At 38.9% G+C, this 21760-nt stretch overlaps 1 long non-coding RNA gene across 1 annotated transcript; it reads right to left on the bottom strand.

The window, feature by feature from the left end:
• Window positions 1–616: 616 nt before the first annotated feature.
• LOC137182293 (uncharacterized) lies at window positions 617–2176 on the bottom strand. Its single transcript, XR_010928300.1, has 3 exons — window positions 2023–2176; window positions 1223–1285; window positions 617–1133 (listed from the first exon to the last, which is right to left on the bottom strand). It is a non-coding gene; the product is annotated as an uncharacterized lncRNA (long non-coding RNA).
• Window positions 2177–21760: the final 19584 nt, after the last annotated feature.

The raw sequence follows: 21760 nt of genomic DNA, 5'->3' as shown, positions 1-21760 counted from the left end.
CATGAGAAGTTTCTTGTTAGAAGCTAGATTAGTTATGTCATTTTAATGAGAAATTATGAAGTATGTTTCAAAAAATAAGAAAAATAAGTCATTACTGTAACATGAATACACTTTCTTCCCCTCTGACCTTAATATATCTCAAAGCATTGTCAAGGATCCAAAGAGTGTGATCGCTGTGGCTTCTCCTTACGTTCCCCACAAATCCACAAACATGGCAAGTTTTAAAAAAGGCAAATCGCAAACTTTTCGTAACAGCTTTGCTGACAAAATTGTATCAGCCAACACACAACCCAAATCTCGCGTACTGGAACAAAAACACTCGGCCCGACATCACGTAGTCTGGGCAGGCCGAGTTGGCATAGTCTCAGCTGAGAGGTGCAGCCGCAGCGCTGTTAACAGTCTGGGCCGAGTCTTTGCCAGACACTTAGTGCCAGGGCTCAGTATTATTACCAAAAATAAACTGAAAATGTGTTTAATTACCTCCATAAATATTGCCAAAAACTTAAGAAAGGGTCCACTTTGTTATTTTAGTGCTTCCTAAAACTACAAATCTGCATTTTATTGACATCAGAAAAATCTGGTTTTAAAAATGTTAAACTCAGTGCTCCTCCTAAGATCCACATGTCTGCTGTCAATCTGTATGCTGAGTATGAGTATTCCAAAAATGTTCCCTAAATATGTCTGAACACATTATTTCCTTCTCAGTCCTCCACACAACCTGTCTAGCTGACAAACAGGCGCATTGGTTGATTTGCACAGATTAGAGCAATCAGTCCTGCTCCTCTATTAGTCAGGAGAACTACTCTATCTCTCTCCTACTCTATCCTGACTTGCTCGTTAGCAACCCTGATGCTGAACTTCCTTTGATATGAGTTTATGGCTATGCATTTAGTGAAGGTAATGTGAAGTGAATGAAAATGTAATCACATGTTAATAACTGTTGAGATTCATGCGTGAGGACTGAGACAGCAGCTGCGTATTTAGATATTTTAAGTAACAGTATGGTTAGAAAACTGGTGTCAGTCAGTGAAAGACTTCTTGTTTTCTTCAAAGTTTGGCTCACACATGTCTTCTGATTTCTGTAGTCGAGGGATGACAGGGTCACTGGCAGAAGTCTGAGGGATCTTCGGCATCTTGATGGATTAATTTTTGTATTATTTAATGATATATTAACCTCTTTATTGACAGCCAAATCTACCAGCATTGTTATTCCAAAATGTACCTCAAGGCAATCTGTCCATGTTGAACAGAAGCTCCTTGTCTTGCTTCTTTTGGTTTGAAAAATCTGGGAGACACATCAATAATGCATTAGTATAAGATTTATAATTCTGAAATATGTAAGGGACATAATTTACCTTAGCATATGGTTTTCAGATGCATCTACCTTAATGTGGGTATAGTCAAAATACTTTCAGCTGCCAGTTTATTACACACACACACAACCACACAGAATGTGCAAACAAAGTGTAGGGAAAACGACACCCATAACATCTGAATTTCAACACAGCGTTACAAAGCGAGAGCCTGTGACAGAGTGTTACAACTGCTCCTGGGACATAGTCTGCCACACCCTTTACATCTAATTCAGTGCCTCCCTAACCTGCTGCCACTCCCCAAGTGGCTTTCTCCCTCTCTCTTCCTGTGAGTTTGTATGATTGTCTGCAGGTGTGTCGGAGTCAGAGCAGAGCCACACCAGCTGCACCTCATCTCAATAATCAAGACCTCTCCAAAGACTCAGCCTTGCTACTTCTACTCTGCCAGATTGTAGACTGTGCTACCTGTCAGTTTGCTACACTTCAAGCCAACTTATTACCGTTTCGCTATTCAACATTTAGTTCTTGTTGCCTGTTTCTCAAGTATTCATTCTGTTCTCAGTTTCCTTTGTAGTCTTGACTGCTCTGTTCCCTGCTTCCTCGGCCAATAACCACCCCAGCCTCAGTTCCTGGCTCTTAGCTACCAGCTCAAGCTTCCCCTAGCCTGCAGCCCATCTTCCCTGTGTTCATGAAATAAATATCTCTTTACCTTATTCCTGTCTCCTTGTCTGTGTCTGCACCAGGGTTCACCTGTTCTATAGCCCCCACTTAACAGAGAGGAAGAAAGTGGGATGGAGAGGGAGAGACATAATTAAAGTTACTACAAGGAACTTTCATTTTCTGATTTTAGCGCACCCTGTGGACAAAAGCAGCAGTGTTTTACCAGAATAAGGACTGCATTTCCCATGACCACCACCACCTCATGTTGTAAAAATCTTGGCTAGTGGTGCATTTGTTTTGGAAGCGAGTGAAAGAAAGACGCTACTTATTTTTCTTTTTTAAACACTGCTGTTTCTAGGCAATGTATCTATTTGTGGCTATGTAAGATTAATAATTGTAATATGAGAATGGTGAAACGAAGTAAACTTTGTTTTATTACTGTTCATACAGCTAGGTTACATGTAAGGCTGCATTCACACCAAATGCGGCACTGCTAACTCTCTTCATTCACTCTAGCCTGCTCGACCACCACTGCTGTCTCTCTCTCTCGCTGGTGCTCTCAGCTTGCTCGCGCTCTCTCTCTCTTGTCTTTTTTAAAAAAAATGAGTCAGGAAGCCGACAAGTTTAACATTATCAAATTAAGAGAACCGTCCTCCCCCCATCTTCCCTTCATCCTCGTAACATCTGCTATTACAAAGTCACACAGCCTGGCGGGATGTAAAAATGAAATGCAACCACAACAATGTTATACTCTATATTAAGCTTTAAGTGAAATGGATGAAACAAGATGCTGAGACAACATTTCTGAACAAATGAACAGACTTTAGCTCAGCTATTTTATAGTGGTCACAGTTAGCAGTGTTAAACATTATGGTAGTTTCCTTACTGCCACTTTTTCCCTTCGGCTCCGAGTGAGACAGCTGTCTGCAGTGATGGCCTTTTCATGGGCATGTTTCAGGACTGGAGAACTGTTTCTTGCCGACCATCATGTCTCCTCTCACTAGTTCCATGCGAGTGGCCAACTGGGTAAATATAGCCTTTAGTGGGTTAAAAATGCTGATGTCCAGGGGTTGGAGGATGTGGGTCCTGTGAGGGGGAAGCAGCAAAATTTCAATTTGGTTGGCTCTGCAGACATCAATAACCTGGTGGTGACAGTGGGTTTCATGCTGGTCGATGATTAACAAGAGAGGTCTTTCATAAGGGGCATGTTTCACAAAATGGTCCAGCCATTTTAGAAAGAGCTCTGTGGTCATGAATAGCCATACAGGCTGACAGTTGGACCATCTAGATCATATGCCACATTGGTAAGGCAGTGGGGAAAGATGACGAAGGGCAGAATGCTGGTCCCTGCTGCACTGATGCGGCAGTGCACATTTATGTATACCCTAATGGTCGCCCGCTGGGGATAAACAAGCCTCTTTCCCTTCTGGCAAAGAACCTTCTCCTTGGACTTGGGCTCATCACCAAACCCTGTTTCATCACAGTTCCATACAAGGTGAGGCTTGTCATGGAGACTGTCTATATTAACGATATTTTCCAGGAGTTTGAAGAAGGTCTCATCAAAGCCTCTGATGTTGCTCCATGGACTCCGGGCTGATCTAGGGATTGTGGTGTGTGGCTGGTAAGATCAGGGTGGCAACCTTTGAAGTAAGCCCACCAGTTGTCGCTGAGGTCCTTCACCATATTCATATTTTATGATCTCCTTGTAAGAAGAAATCCATGGTCTGCCATCCACACAGTGTAGCATCTTCCTCTTCCAGGGTGATTGACCTATTCGGATGAGGACCACAGTCATGTTTCCTGCCTTGTGGTCTGCCAGGGTGAATTTAGGTATCCCATAGATCTTTAAGACTTTCCTCACACTTTTCCCTGATTTTACTCTCTGCACTGCCAGAAGAAGTGTTTCCCTGCTGTAAGCCTGTTCTCTTTTCCTGACATTCTCCCCTAACAAAAGAAAACATGTTCCGACAGTAACAAATCATTTATTTTTTTATCATTGTAATGTTACATTGATTTATTGATTGCATTATTTTTTATTTCAGTGGAAAAAAGACATCCAGGCAGGGAGAGAAATGCTGAATCCTAACTCCTAGTCCACCAGGAAGGACTTTCCAGAGCTAGATAGAGGCTGCTCCCATTTATAGGCAGAAGAATATAATGGAAAAACATATTGTAAACTTAACATTCATTTGTGTGTGTTTGTTAGAAAATGTCTTATATTGTTAAACTAAGGTTGAATAACTTAATAAAAGTTGAGTCTTAAAATATTTTATGACAATTTCAGAAAGGTTTTTTTGCATTTATTGTGCTTTCTCGTGATTAAAAGCACCCTGAAATTAGTATTTTGCTGACACAGGTTCCTGCATATATCTCATTCAAAATTAAATGAAAACTATTGTACAATCTGAGACCAGTGGATTTCTGTTGTGTTGTAACATTACTGTGGCTAAACATCCAGAGTGTACCTCAGCTTTGAATGGTACTCCAGATTCAGGTCATACATCAGTCCATTCAGCAGTGTGCAAGCCTTAGCTGTGTTGTCACATTTTGTCGATACCTCATTGCCCTCGATAATGATGGCAACTGGACAGCAAGGATCTTCACAATGTGCAATGTAGGTCAGGGATCTTCAGTGTAGCCACCTCAATTGTCCTCTTTGTTGAATTCTATGTTTATTACCTGACAAAAAACAGACTTTCTACATGTTACTGGAGTCCAATTTAATAAATCAACAGTTATCAAAATGTGTAAACTGTGTCGTTAAGGCAGATGAGCATTTACACTTTACATGGAGCTAAAATTAATATTCAATTATGTTACATGGTCGCAGAACGTATTTGTGTCTGTTTATGAGTCATAACGAATCACAAATGATCTTTTAGAAGGAGTAGATGTTTACCAGTAAGCTTGGCTCCATTAAATTAATATGTAAATAGGTTTTCCTCCAACAGTAGGAAACCGTTGAAGACTTTATTTGCCTTGTTGTCAGTCATTTAAAATGTAAATTAACTTATCAAACAGACTTTTCACAATTTATTCTTCTGATAAATTTGGCGTCATGTTTCACAAAGCAGAACTCTGATTTGATGAAATTACATGTTATAAAAATTACCTGGACCTGCCGACTGGCGGTGTTTCGGAATGTATGTAATTTAGTTCATAGAAGAGCTGTTAAAGTTGAATATTATGAGTCACACAAAGTCATATGTGCTGATTTACGTTATGATTTATACGTTTACTGTTAAATTTAGCAATATGTTAACAGAGTCTGGAAAGTAGTAAGGCCGGCAGTCACTGAATGGGATACTGGTCTGTCGGACTAGTACAATAATATCATATCATTCTCATGAATTTCATACTGTGCAATAATCACATCTATTAATGTGCAATATTTCACATTACTCCACTGCATACTACACCTATTTTCATTGATATACTTAACCGTTTTATGTAGGCTATATGTTTATTTATTGTTGTGTGAGACTATGTTGTACTGTGCTTTTAATGCACCAACCAGGAGTAGCACCCCTAATTTCATTGTATCTACAATACAATGACAATAAAGGTTTTCTATTCTATTTTATCCTATTCTATGGGCTTTCAGTCCAATGGGACATTTTTCAAACTATTGGGGTTTTGGAATAATGGGCTTTCGGACCAATGGGCAGTTCCCACATGGACAAGGTTTTACAAAAGTTACTGAAATGCAACTGAAATACTTATTCAAGTTGCCAACCCAATGTTACAATTGCCACACACAAAAAGAGAAAATGATAATACTCATGGCAGAGTAATTTTACATAGGCAATGTTATTTGATCATAGCATTAAATAAAGTTAGCCATGTCAGAAAAAGTAGCTAGCTAAAGTTAATCAAGCTAGCCTAGCTAAAATTTGACAGCATTTGATAGAAAACTAATTAGAAAGATGTAGCACATGGCCTAACGTTAACATCATTTACTACCTTTGGGGCGATACCAAAATACTTATATATACAAAGACATAATGTTAAATTGAAATACTTAGAGAAGCTGGTGTTGCTCCACACAGTCGCTTCATGAAATGAACAGGAATGAAACAGGCAGAGAGCGCAAATCTTTTATGCTCCAATTGGGCCGCAGAACAAGGAATGGTGATTCTTTACAACAGCATCTCAATTGGATAAAATATTAGAATACTGACACACACAGTACCTACTTGTATGGTATTTAACAAGTTTGGCCCCGATCAGACAGAGTGCTTTTTAGCAGCCTGCGGCGGCTTTTTGTAATTGTTTTCAATGAGAGTGAAGCTTTTTGCTCGGCTGTGGTTTTGTGGTCACTGCGAGGGCTTGAGCCATTCCTCACTAACTATACACTTTAAGAGGGTTTGGAGCGCTGCTGTGATTTGAATTCATTCAGCTATACAATATAACTCATTCAGCTTTCATGGTGACTTAAGGCATTGAAGTGTGTGTGTGTGTGTGTGTGTGTGGAACTCATGAGGTTATTATAAAAATGTGTGTTTTTTTGTTTTGGAGTTTCAACAGATTGTTCTCTCTTACTCTCTCTCTTTGTTTTCTTTTCTTGGCTTTGTGTTACACATGACAAATTCTGTGGCACCTGTTCCTTTTTGTACCATCTCAGGTTTACAGAGAAAAATAACAGATGCCATCCTTTTCAGAATCATCTCAGCAGAGCAATTTTACTTCACATCTTCAGACAGTGACTGTCCTTGATTGAGACTAGAAAGATATGGTGATGCAATGGTTTAGTGTGTTCAGTTGTAGAAAAATAATAGGCAACACAAACTTTTCTATTACATTGTCTGGGTGACGTGAGCTGAATCAAAGGCTACATGAATGAATGGGTATTATGATATAATCAAGCCCTCATTATCACATCATTTATATTACCAGCATTATTGCAGCCTTGACAATCACTATCCTTTTCACAAAATGTGTCTGTCGTGCAATTTTTCACCTGGCTTGCCTACTGATGGCCCCTCCACCATCATACTCAATCTTTTAAGTGTGCCTGCCTTTAATGCTCTCCATCCTGATAAAGTCTAGATGACATCTTAATAAAGGGTAGATGACCTTTCCCTCACTGCGTGGAATGCATCATCTGGGTGCTACATAACTGACCGTCTGGAGGAGAACCATGCAATGCTTTGGTCCGTATTATTATGTGTACAGGGAAACAATGGATCCATGCAAATGCACTGGCCTATTTCAACACAAGCACACAATGATTGATGCAGTGAATGTAATGGCATATAGCCTGTGAATTAGGCATAAGTGCAAGCTATGAAAATAACATTACAGCGTATATGTTTTATAAGCACTTATAGTATTAAATATACATCTGCCAGTGTTGAGGGGTAACAATTCTTACTTCTGGAGAAAGTGTTTAGTCTAAAGCTGCTGTTATATTTATTCAAACTTGCTTGTGGGAAAGCTTCAGATACCCCCTGCCCCACACCTTTCCCAGGTCTGAATAAGGTGGGGCTGTGCACGGCCATTTCTGTAATTTTCCAAAATGGACAACCTGACATTCACACCCACTTCACACAGTGATTGACCAGCTGTGCAGTGGTGAGAAAGGACTCAGGGTTTCAACTTTTCTCTCTAGCGCTCCTTTTTCATTCTTCATGCAAATATTTCTGTAATGATTTATGTGAACAACCAAGTGCAACACTATGACTGCCTTCCAGGAGATCACATCTCCCCCCCTTCTCTATGACTGTTGGCTTTTCACTTTGTCTTTGAGTGTAGCCGTTCAGGGCAACTATAAACACATTTGATTTCCATTGTAAGAACCAGTTCTGATAGACCATACAATAAATTGATCTTAATACTAAATATTCTATGTGGAGGGCAGCAGAGAGGGCTGATTTTCTGATAGTAAATTTGACACTTCGATGCAAAATTTTAGCTTGGAGATGTTTTACCACTGTATATTATACATACTCTCTGCAGCAAGCCCGGATTGAATAAAGGCCAAAACATCCTGCTGCTGACACAACAGCTTCTCACTGTAGATTTAACTCTTCCCCTTGTGCCTATATCTACAAGGCAAAAAATAATTAATTGCTGGTTGATCTGCAGCTTTCAGAACATAGTCTCACTGCTCAGATTATTAGTTTTTCAAGTTATTGATAAAAAATAGACAACTACAATTGGCAACTCACTCATGGCATTTTGTTGTCCCCCGCTGTACTCATAGAACTGGAGTTAACTACTATATTATATACTTGCTATATATATATATATATATATATATATATATATATATATAACTACTACTATATACTTGACACCTGTCATATGACATGCCATTGTGCTGCAGCAGTGGTGTGTTTTCAGCTTAAGATTCCAAGATTCCATGACATGCCAAAAAGACATTGATGGTAGTGTATATGAGGGTTTGGTTTACATATTTGATTGGTCACATGTTCTTTGTCAGCACATTTTCTTGGTTTTTATGGGGCTGTGTTTCTAAGCACTTTAAGAATTTCTTAACCATGCTAGCTTTGAAGTTGAGTTTCAAAGTTCATTCTTAACCTTGGAAAATCTAAAACTTAATTTTTGAGTTTAAAAGTAACCTTTTTTAACTAGTATGTGATGAAAAGAGATGAGAAGGTGAGTTTGTTTTGTTATCTGCTGTTTCAGATCAGGAGTCAACTTTGAACTCAACACAATGTTTGTATCTTGCAAAATCATGATTTTTTTGTTTGCTTTGTACTCCTGGCTCCAGTGTATTGTTTTGCATTGGCTCACAGCTGTTTGTGGGTTCAGCAGCTGCCCTGCTCACCTTAGCAAGTGCAAATTACCTGATAATACCTGAATAAACCTGATAAAACTTAAGGTCCCTTCCAGACATGTCTTTAGATATATAAAAAATACTCTGTTTTGAATATTTGAGTGTGATATGGTTTTTCAACAAAAAAAGGTTCAGTTAACTAGTTAAAAACTCTTGAAATTACATCTATTCCCTCTTCCTTGTTAAAAAATCCAGAATCTGCGAATATGCATGAATGTGTATCTTTAGAATCGATTCAGATACACATTTTAAATGAGACATCCAGCAATAGCAGAGCATGATGCTGTGTAATATATAAGAAAGCAAACAAGATGTCCACTTTTAATGGACAAATGTGAAATACCATTAGAAACATATGTTTGGTATGAATGTTAATATCTAATTTTCAGTCAAGACATTTTGATTCATTGAATTCATAGTGCTTGGGTTGTTGTTTACACATGAGCCAGTCTGGGAAGACAAAATGTGTCCCCACTTTTATGATGATCATTATTTCTTCATTTCCCTTGTCAGAAAAATTGCCTGCAATCAATCATGTACAAATGTGGATATCTAGAATAATCGAGCAACATACAGCAACATATTTAAGTATTCCCTCTAAAATGAAAACAGACACTCAGTGTCTTATAGACTGTTAAAGGCTGGCAATGACACTAGTCTGTTTATCATTTAGAAAATTATTAATAGAGAATTTCTTAATCTTCTGAGTTTTTTTTTAAGTACTTTTGAATAACAGTATCACTAACAGCTCAGTTTGGAATCAAAGAGTGTTTTTTGTGTGTAGACTCCTCAATAAAAATTGCACAATTTACAATTAGACAAAGTGTGTGCCAGATAAATAGATCACCAATGTGTGAAAGTGAACCTGACCTACTCACCCTAACAGGGTTCTAGGGTCAGTAGAGATAAGTTTGTGATGGTGCATCCATCGATAATTATTGCAATTATATAATTATTCATTTGGATTAATATTGTAATCAAAATAGCCATGAAGGTGTACATTCATCCACAAATATTCAAGCCACTCTATATAATAAATGAACACTCACTATCAGCTGCCACTGAATGAGTTAACTGGGAACATTATATATTAAGGCACACCTGCTCGTTGTTGTTTGGGGTCCAGCTGGGGAGGCGAGTCGGGCGCTATGCAGGTTGAACTCAGACCGGGCAGGATAACTGTGCTGTGGCCAGCAGCGTTACTTCACCACTTCACAAGCATCGTCATAACCATCATTACATCACTGTTACGTGTTTTGGCTTGCTTTTTAACAGAGTTTTATGATCAGTCTGAACATGCACATAGACTCACAAAATGTCCCGTCTTGTGTTTACTTGCTTCATTTTAGTGGCCTGACTTTCAGGGCATGAAAGCCAATGAGAACTCTCCTGGCTGATGCTCCACTAAGAGCAAAAAGACAACACAAGGGAAGGTGAGGGGCTTTGTTTTCTGTTCGGTCAGCGCTTCACTCATCATCATCAACATTCGGGGCTTATACTGCCCTTATGTCATATCAGAGTTGTAGTCGTAATTACGACTGAGAAACTGGGATTTTTCAGAAAGAAAGCTCAGATAAATCCAACTTGGCACTTAATTGTACAGAGGTGCCCAGAAACCAAGCAAACATTGACACCTCACATGAGTCAATGTGCGACGTTTAATGTGATTAAATGCAAAACACATGGTGTTTGCTGAAATGCACGGCTCAGCCAGAGGTGCTGCTGCTGGGAGTCAAACTGTAGATCTTTATTACAAGTGATTTCTCTATCGCAATCTCTTCACTGTAATTTGCACCTTGTCTATCTTATGATGAGTAAAAATGAATAACGCACTGTCTTCAATCAAAATCTAATTTGATCTCATCTGATTTGACGGTCTCATATGAAAGAATGACATTCAGCCTCAGATTGTTTATTATAAAAGTACATTAAAAAAGAACCCATCATACATCATTGTTGGGCTTTCTAGTGATAATGGGAACATTTATTTGTATGTATGCAATTTGCAGTGGCTTTTAAGGCAATATCAACACAAGAACAAAAACCAAAAAACAATTTAGGAAGGCAGTAAAAAACTGAGGAGTGGCTCTCTATCTACTTCCCTTTAGTCTTTTTTCCAGATGCAGGTTACCGCAGCAGGCAGGTTGCTGTTTCAAGGCAGACAGCTCATCAAGATGAGTGAAGTATTGGGGCAGGAACTTGTCCACTCGCGGGCAGAGGGGAGCTAACAGCACACTTCCTCTCTCGAAAAAGGATCTACAGGAATAGTACCAGGCAATGTAGCATATACAGAATATGTACAGATGTACAACGCTTCTAATGCATTTCATATGTCCCTGCATGACCACTCAGTGTTCTATATCAGGGAGTTATTTTTGACTTACAAACATGCCAAACTAAATTATGTATGTTCATTGTGTCTTAACTGTTCATTTCACTTGCTAAATTAGGTTTCGTGACCTGTTGTGCAGATTTGTCGAGTGTTTAATTGCAACAACTTTTTAACCATCAAGGATACAAAAATGACAGTTACATGGTTTGTGCCATAGACAGTTGCACCCTAAGGAAACACCACTGATTTTTTTTATTTTTCCTTGATAGCTCCTCCTCTGTTTTCTGTCTGGTACGCTCCCTGTGAGCTGCTTGATTACCTTCAGTGCTGAAACTATGAATTGTGAAGTCTGGCCAGAGCTCTAATCAGGGTATCAAAAAACCCTGATGAGATGCTGATGATGCAGGGGGAGGCCAGGGAGTCGGCTTTTTTTATTTATTACTTGCACACTGCATATACTTTTTACACCATGAACACTTGCACATTCCTGGTCCATATTTTTGATATTTCATTTCATTCCCTTCAATTTAAACTTTAACCTTGTAACAGCTCTTTGCACTTAGAATATATTTTATTTATTTTTTTTATTGTAAACTCTTTTTCTAAGTCTTTTTTACATTATTTACGGTTACTTCATTTTTGTGTCTGTTTTGACTGTTATGCACCACAACGCCAAGGCAAATTCCTTGTATGTGTAAACCTACTTGGCAATAAGCCTGTTTCTGATTCTGATTCTGAGTGGAGAAGGAGGAGCAACAGCTGCAGGCTGCAGACTGGGGTCAAGCTGAGGAAGTCTGAGGTGTCTGTAGCCTGGGGTTGTTGTGGTTCTGGCTGCACAGTCCTGAGGTCTTGACCTGGAGCAAAGGATTTAATCCTGCTCAGGTGCAGCCCACCAGCCAGGTCACAGATGCTAATAGCTTTGTGGTGATATATCTGTTAGTTAAGACCACCAGAATCTTCACACTCAGAGGCTTTTAAGTGTCTTAATGGAGGACTGTAGCCATGGCATCAAATAATGGTATTAGTGAAGTTGTCAGCGGTCTCTCTGGGTCACTCTGAAACTGATCCTAAAATTAAGAGAAGTGCCTATGCAGCACAAACGCTGCTGGCAAGCTACTGTGATGAATTGGTGGGCTATTTTCAGCTGAGATCCCAGCGGTGCAGCTGGCGCTGTGCCACAGAGGGGTCGGCCTGACAACTTCAGATGAGGCCCTGGGGCGGGAGGAACGGGCTGGGCAGGGCAGCGGGCTTGCACTGGGCCTCGGCCAGCTCTCTGAAGTGGTTCCTCCAAGACGGCAGATGGAGGACTACAGAGTTGGAGCTGTGTTCCCACAGCTCAGTCAGCCACTCCAGAGGAATCAACCAACTGGGCTTTGAATCATCCCAAGTCATCTGGCTTCTGTCGCTGCAGGTCCCACCAGTGAAATCAAATCTTGGTCTTCCAGATGGAAAGACAGACAATGCACAATATGTCCTGGTGCACTCCATGTGACAGACTCGTGCCTACCACAAACAGAGCAGCACGAGTAGACGGCAGATATAGAGCAGTAGTGAGAGCGCATCGGTCCTTTAAGATTCTTGGCATCTAATGTGCCTTAATTAATTTACTGTAATGTGTCAGCATGTACAGCATGATTTATTTGATAGCATTACCTCAAACCTCACACCACAGTGACACTGGGATCAGATTGGCCTCTTAAAGAGTGCAGTTAGAGAACAGCATTAATTAATGTCCATAAATGAATCCTCTGCTTAACATTTTAATAGTGGAACTGCAGTGTTATGAATTCCGTTGAGTCCTCCCTCCCTGCCTCTCTCAGTGCCTGTCACCAGCAAATCAAGGGCAGCATGCACTTCACACAACCCTGACATGCTGTGTATCTGCGTGTGTGTTTGTGTGTGTGTTTTGGTGATAGAGGGCCCAGATTTAATGAGGCACACCTGGCCCTCATTCATAATGGAAGGCAGATTTCATATTAATTTGGTGGCGGTCCCACTGTCCAGGGTGATGTCGAACAGCTGTAGAGATCCAGTTTCCGCTGCATAATTTATGATATCTCACATTTATTTAAAACCAAAGGAGTGAAGTCTTCATTGTTCAAGCTGTAAACAACACAAAAGCAACTGACTGACTAACTGCATAATTAAGGCTTTTAACTTTAAAAAGCAAGATAGCTCAACAGAAAATGTCTTGAAACCTTCAAGTTAAAGTTCTTGCAAAGATTTTTTTTTTCTCCCAGAGAAGCATGTGGTGGGTGGCTGAGTGAGTGTCAGTGTAGGTGTAGGTGCAGGTGCAGGTGTTTGTTACTTGGTGCTGCAGGAGGATTGGTTTGTGTTCTACAGTATGTGGGCTTGGTAGGACTGACAGTTTGTGCCATACACGGCAGAAAAAGATGACTCGATCACCTTTTGATGGTCAACATGATGTTGATGCCAAAAAAGAGAGAAAAGTCAACTTTTCATGTTTTGAAAAACAATGTTTATATTTAGTGAAACACAAAAATTGCATATATTCCCAAATGCATTTGCAAATGCACATAAAGTGTCTGCAATGGGAGATTTTGGAAGAATTTAAAAGAACTTGGTCAATAATAGAAAATTAGCAATTTGGAACGAACAAACTGATCATTTTTTTCTACAGTTTCCCTCTTCAAAGGACAGGTTCACATTTTCAGGTCTGTCTAAGCAGTGCTCACAAGCCCGTATGTACATTGAAAGCATTATTAGTTGTTTTAATTGTTCCTTTTCTCTCCATACTGGCTGGGAAGACATCCTCTCTTACAGTAGTTTTAATGTTAGTGATAGGGCCCAAATCCACAGTCCTTGTTCTGTGCAGAAAAGAATTGAACTGAAACTAATATGAGGCTGCAGGAGTCAGAATAAGTCAAATCAAGTGGGTATCTTCCAAAGTGTCAGTCTTTTCAGTATAAAATTCTTTGTGTTACTATCTCTCTGCCGTGGCTCAGCATGGAAACGCGGTCTATTGAAGCACAAAGAGGGAATTTCATACTAAAATGATGCACTTTAGAAGATCCCCACTTGATATGTGTATCTGCTGAAGCCTCATATTAGCTTCAGCTGAAATTTGGAATGCATTTCTGTACAGAACAAGAAATGTGGATATTGTCCCCCATCACTGACATTGAAATTGCCTTGAGAGGAGATCTCTTTGTGGGCAGTATGGATTGGCATGTTTTCAGCTAAAAGAGAGAAAAAAGTGTTTTCAAAGCTTCCATGATAATAATAATAATGATACATTTTATTTACAGAGAGCTTTTCAGGGTACTCAAAGACGCTTTATATAGAAAATGGAAAAAATCCCCCCAAAACAATCTACAGTATGTATAAAACACAATAAAAGCAAGATAACATACTAGAGGGACATTAAGTAGGCTACAATTTCTACAAAGGTACATGCGACAATATGACAAACCCACCTAGAATTATCACCTGACTCTGCAGTTTCAGCTCTACAGAGCTTTTTAGTGTGTTTCAGCTCACTAATTTTACTGGTTTGGTTCCCTCTCACTGCTTTCATCAGCCCCGTTTCCAGACTCAAACTTAAACGAGCTGCCCAACACCAAACGGCAGACAGAGGAAGATAGCTGTTTAACATAGTGGGGCATTTAGCTGCTAAAAAGGTCTCAACAAACAAGAGTGGATACTGGACTTGGACCTTGAACATGGCTCCAAATGAATGACGATGTTGCTGGATGTTTTAATAGGCAATACTTTGCTAGCACATTTGTCATCATATGCCAATGTTGTGTTTAGAACTTTTTGCACTTCCTTTAAGTGGATAAAAAAATCAATTATAGTCATATCGCATACGCGTACTTACAATGCTAATGCTGCTAGCAGTAGCATCAGCGACTCAAACAGTGTTTTTCTCACAAACCTAGTGGCTGCATCTGCATGCTGATATTTTGGCAAGTGAATATCTGTTTTGTCTGGTCTCAATATGAGGTCAGTGTGTTACTGTACAGTTCTGGAAGTTCAGGAACACAAGTAATTTGTTTTTCATCCATCTTTCAGTTCAAGCAGTGGTCAACAGCGATTGGCTGCAAAGATCAGTTCAGCTCAGGTCAAAGTTCAACAAATTTGAATTTGACAATAATGTCTTAATTAAAACCCTTTTGTTAATGTCATCATGATCCTTTGTTTGTTTTTGGCAATTATGGAAATTGGTGTTATGTCATTAAATAATTGTGCAGGCAGAGGGCTTGAAAGCAATATGAAAAAAGGTTGATTTCAAAGTTTAATTTCATCCACATAACTTGTCTCAAGACCTTATTTACCCATCTAAAGAAGTGACATACCACTGTAAGTTTTTCAAATAACATAAAAACTTTTATCTTGCCTTTGAAGGCTTACGTAACAATCAAGGCTTTCAATAATGATATCACCTGCTGAGTCTGTCCTTGTTTGTTGAAAGTATAGTTCATAAAACTCAACATGACACATATACGATGAATGCTAAATAAGATGATTAAAGATGTTTTTGTAACAAATCACAACAGAATTAGTATTAGCAGCAAAACATCTGTGCATCCTGGTGTGAATATGTTTTGTCCCACATTCACAGCAGCACATGTAGCAACAATGTGATTGTGTGAACTTCACAACTTTATAGGATTTGAGAGGCTGCAGTGAGATTTGAGAAGGTGTGATTGGTGAGGTTAGTTTTGTGTTTGTGTGAAAAAGAAATCTACATGCTTACAGTTCCTACAGCAATTTTCTCTATGGTCTCAAACCTATTGACACGTGTGAGTACTGTACACACACCCAGATAAACAGATAAATTCCATTGTGCAGGGAGTTAGGCATTTGCATTTTCATTGATTCTGGGTGATTCATCAGGAATAAATACTCCCAGAACATGGTAGTCACAGTTATTCTTATGAAACATAGTATGTGTCAGATGTAGCTGTTACGAACTGCACCTCTGCTTAGGAGGTCACATTCACTGACAGCTGCTATTTGAGATATGATGTGAATGTAAGCAGCAGGTCATCACAACACAGATTGCAGCAAACAGATTTCACCTCAATTAAAGACCACCTGCAACTCTATATTGTGATGAATGACGGCATTCATACATCCGATGTCACATGAGCTTTGAAATGTGACAGCATGAATAAAGAACCAAGAAGGGAAACAAAATGATATTTGCATTTATAAGACAAGAAAAAAATACTAAATGCAATGGCTCACGCCAATGTGTGTGAGTTGCTCCCCAGCACTTAATGGTAAGTTTAACATCAATTCAAGTACAGTAGTCATGCACAAAGTATTATCTGCTTAAGAAATATTTAATATTTAACAATATTTAAAGGCCTTGGACACCTACACAGGTGTTTTCAGTTATTCTTGATAGACCTCTGCCAAGGTTCAAGTTTGGCAAAGCTTTTCTGTGAATTACAAGAGGTCTGTAAAATCTATCTCTCCATGTTTCCTGTCTGTTTTTGCTTTCAACTATCAGATAAGAAGCCAAAAATATTATAGCCATTGTAGCTCAATGCACTGCAACTAAAGAAAACAATTGTGCAAATAGACAAAACATGATCAAATGACACAAACATCCTCACAAATTTGACAAGTCATATCCAGCATAACAAAGTGTCCCGCAATTATAGGAACATAACCATAAACAGAAACAAGCCACAAATTCACACATTACAACCAAATACAGAAACACTCGGCAAATGACAACATTACAACCAAATACAGAAACACCCCACAGAGTCAGTGGTTTAGGACACCTGTTTTTACTGGTGGTAAAGCTAAGTGCATTTTATACGCACTAAACATGTATCGACCACTGCGGAAGCTAAACACACCGTGAACAGCTACTCTATCAGAAATGCAACAGTAGAAGAGCAATTAGTGGTAGTAGTAGTGAATCTTACATGCACATTGCCAGTAGGAACTTCTAGAGCTTTTTTAGCAGCAGACATTTTGCCTGCCATAGAAGAAAAAGTGGGAGGACTGTCAAGCTTTGAATTTCTGATGATGAAGCATGGGGCTGTAATAAGAAATATACTATAGGCATTTAAAGAATTTTGAGGTCATTGTCTTTTTTTATCCTTTCCAAAACAAAAAAAATACAATAGTAAAACTGTAAGAAATTAATTAAACAATGTGTTAATCTGCTCAAATGTAGGCTGCAATCGCTAGCATGTTTGGTTAGCTCAAGTACTACCTACAGTAGTAACAGTACAGTTAAGTTGCAACCCCATACTACTGTACTTACGTTTAGAAAAGCCATGTTCATGACAAACACATGAACTATGAAGAAACTCTGTTTGAAATAAAGGACCCACAGTTTCAAAAATTACTAAGAATTTCTGCCACCGTTATCATTGTAAACTACATATGCATATTGACAGGCATAGCAACAGTATCAGGGGGTGAATCTTAGTGAATAGTCAAATCCAAGGTCCTGCTAATGTACATGCTGGCTGTTACAACCCAAAAGAAAATTAATGGAAAGTGAAGCAACATAACAGTGGTGTAAACAGGCAGTTAACACATTTTATTGTTTACAGGAGGAAAAAGTGGCCTGATTGGAGGTGATACGATGGTCCAACCAGTGAAGGGGAATCCACAGCATAATGGACCAATCAAGGAGGTGGAGTTGTGCAGCACGTTGGCTCATTACTGGAACACTTGTAGGAACTGAGCAATCTTTTATCTCATTAGTTCCACCTGTAATTTTTCCTATGACAAGTCAAGGTGTTTGCTGTTAGAAAAGTCTATTATTTTCATCAATTCTTCCAGAAAAAAAACAAGTTGTTGTGCTTGGAGATTTGGCTAGTGCCGAGCTGGTGCGGCCACTGACTGAGATGCCAGATGAGAAATATCATTACCCAGCAGGTCCCTCCCATTTTCTTCACCTTGTGCCTGCTCACTAATAATTCTCTCCTGACTTATTATCCTTTGGGCACATAGAAGAATTTGATGCATTGCACACTGTCACATAACAGGTAAAATATTTATTTTGTTGGTTTTGCTCTCGGTTCCTGCTGCCAGGGAAGGTTGATGTATTATACAAAGGGCTCCACAGAAGCAATGCATGACAGTGTACAACAAAACACTTTATGTCTCAAAGTGAAATATGATATTGATTGATACTGTGGCGTGTTCACCTGACAGTGTGCCATAGGGCTGAATAGGAGAGGGCTTCTTCTGTCAAAGAATGGTAACCCTGAGAGACATATAGTGAACAAACACAAACTTGCAAACATATTTCCATATTAACTCTAAAATGGACTGTTTTGCAAAACAGAACCCAAATGTCTATTAAAATCTCTGAAATGTGAGTATATTTGACCACTTATAGAAATGCATCAGATATAGTTATTGATGTGTCATTTGATGCTTCCAGTATAATGCATTGCAACTGGCAGCACCAGACTCTTTCCTTATCACAATGACTTGTGTTACATTATCATATTTTCTTGTCAGTGGCCTCCTCAGTAGGTTGATCCACATGTTTGGAGACAAACTAGTGGAGCAGCTTGACTGTACTGTATGGTATTACTATTTTATCCTCGCATTAGACTTGCTATTAGCTATGTACATTACCCATATGCAGTACAATGCAGATATTACCAGCCATTTTCTTAACCTGCTTATACCTCTTCAGGGTTACATGAGGCTGGAGGCTCTCCCAGCATGCATTGGGTGAAATCAGGAGAACCTTGAGCAAACTTGAGATACACACACACACACACACAAGGGGCCACTGGGCTGGGAGCTGAGCCCAGGCTCTTTATGCTGGGAGGCAACAGTGCAAACCAGTGAGCCACAATATGCCACCTCTGGACATTATTTGATTTTTTTAATTAGCTTTTCTTCATCCATGTCTTGGCAAACTGTGGCCTACTTACCATAATTAAAAAGATACATGGTGTCTCTTTGCCATGAAAAACAGTAGGTCACAACATAAAACTCCCCAAAAAACAATTCTTTTGGTTCTCTATTGATGCCCCAGAATTAAATTAAACTCATGTTGGAGTAGACAGTCGAAACAATTGCTTTTCTAATGTTTTTGCCTTGAAGGTGCAATAATGCATTTCTGATGCCCCATTGCACATGATCATGATATGCAATATTTGTTGCAAACAAATTTGATGTGTCAGAAGTGTTTCGTCAATACCAGTGACTTAATGATTCCCTTGTCAGATGCGGAAACTTCTGATTTTTCAAAAATGCACTTCCTACTTTTGAGCAAAAACTCTCCTCCCAATGGAGTGTAGAAATCCTGATCCCACCACCGACCCTCCTGGCATTTGCACAATGACCGAGGCACTACACTGCTGCAAACATGGCTTAAGTGCCTTGTTGTCAAGCCAAAAAAGCAGATAACATGCAATATTATGATTACACAATGACTTTTATATTGGACAATTCCACAGCGCACAATTTATTTCCAATGCCAACTTTCAGATTGAATGCAGGAAGTAGTGTGCCCTGTCTGTAGCAAGGCAAAGAGAAAGGCTTTGGAGGTTTGGGTGGGGGATGGGTATGTCCGCATTGGAGCATATTGGGAGTGTGTGTATCATCACCATATTTTTTCCCAAACCATAGCTCATTCTTGTCTTCTAGTAATTAAGTTTATATACTACTTATTTGCAACAGCAAATACATTCTGAGGGAAATGTAATGGTGTCAGGACTATGTTTTAATTTACATAATGAGGAGACATTGTTAATAAATATAGCAATCACAAAATATTGATACTCAAAGTACAGTAAATTGCTCACTGACCATGTATTTCATCTGTTTACCCACAATGTTTGCTTGTAGAAACTAAAGCATGACATAGTTATGTTAAGGCACAAAAACCACTTGGTTTAAGTTAGGGAAAAGATTGTGGTCTTGAAGGCACAAGACACAATGTGTTTACTGTATTAACATCTAACTGAAACCACAATATTTCCCCAACTTTAACCAAAGTGCTTTAGGTGCTTAAACCTAACCACATGCAAGACTCACACATATCCACCCCGACTACCTCCCTACAGCTTGCATGCAGTACAAAAATGTAGCACTTCCTTCATTCAAAAAATGTTGCATTTAAACATAATGCAGGCTGGGAAAACAAGTACTTAAACATAATTGTAGAGCACAAATGTTTGCATTGAATTTAATTATAACCACAGTCTTTCTCCAGCCATAACCAAATGTCTTAGTTAACAAACTCAGTCCTTATTGTTTGTTTTCCAATCAAAATCCTTCCTAATAATCAGCCTTTACTAAGATTAACCGATGATGTTACCATGTGCAGATATTGCATAAATAAAGTGGCAGTAGTTGTCAAAAACATTGTCAATCGTAATCTGTGGTTTTACAGAATTTTCCAGTATTAACATTCTGTCTCATTGATGGAGTTTATTCTCTTTATTGTCAACATGTGGCAATTTTTATTCCATTTACAGGTCATGATTAACTGTGCTAAACACTTCTGAATATTACTGGCCATTAATAAAAGTCAATAAATTCTGCCTTAATGCTCCTTTAAGTTGTTGCACCAAAATGCAGTTAATCACATTTTCTATCTATCGATTTTCAGCAGTTTAGCAGCAGACAAAAATATTAGGTAAAAATGAATATGGCATAAATCCCACTGTGTAAAATGAACACACAGGCAAAAACAGCCACTGGCTCCATTCTAAGAGGTTATCACGCCAGTAAGCCATCCCTGACTGTGTGTGTAGTAAAGACAGAATTTCTTTGTTGAGGGGCTCAGAGCCAGAGTGAGGACATCTTGGTGCTGTCTGACAGTGTCAATAGTGCTTATTCAACACCCAGATACCAGTAAATCAATGATCGTTTAACTGTTAATCAATCACAACTCACTGTTATTCTCATAAGACTACGGTAGCTTCATTACTGTTCAACAATTAACGCTGCCAGGAGGGTGATTGGTACACTGACTGCCATGATTAATGTGGCTATAAAATGGGGAGGGGGGAGGGTCAGATGAATTCAAATTTAGGTGATAATTAATTACATGATAGTTATTAATGAATTATAGGTTAAGGTTATAGTGTTTGTTTGCTTCCTTATAACACATATCAACATGACTGAGACTTAAAAATACTACTTTAACTGTGTATTGACAGGAGAAGCTGTTTTTCTGTTTGTTGTTGTTGAAGGTACATAGCTTCTGCAAAGGCTTAAAAATCAGAATAGTGCTGGTTCTGTCCCTTTCTGTCCTAAATCTTGTTAAAGTCTGTCACAAATCAGTGATCCTGATAATTGTTATTTGTACTCTCTTGTGCCTGGTATCAAACAGGTTTCAAGCCATACACTTTTGGGGGACCTGGCCTCTTGCAATTGATTTTTTTGGTAGTCAGTTGTTTATAACTAAACAAATGTATGGCTCCAAATTGGATCCTAATGGAAAATGATTATTGAAATGACGAAGAATAGCAGGTACTGTGGCAGGCAAATGCTAAATTGTGTCCAGAAAATGAGATGATTGAGGACATGATCACAGCACCTCCTACGCACTGTCATCAAAGATGACACATTTACAGTTTGAAAATACAATAAAATACCAAACATAATCCCTGTTTTACCTCCACATTGTCCTTTATGCGAGATTTAAGCATTCTTCCACATTCTATGTATGTCTTTGATATA

Source organism: Thunnus thynnus, chromosome 4, assembly GCF_963924715.1.
Source record: "Thunnus thynnus chromosome 4, fThuThy2.1, whole genome shotgun sequence".
NCBI lineage: Eukaryota > Metazoa > Chordata > Actinopteri > Scombriformes > Scombridae > Thunnus > Thunnus thynnus.
Note: the sequence above shows the minus strand (reverse complement) of the source record. Positions and strands in the feature narration are given on the sequence as shown.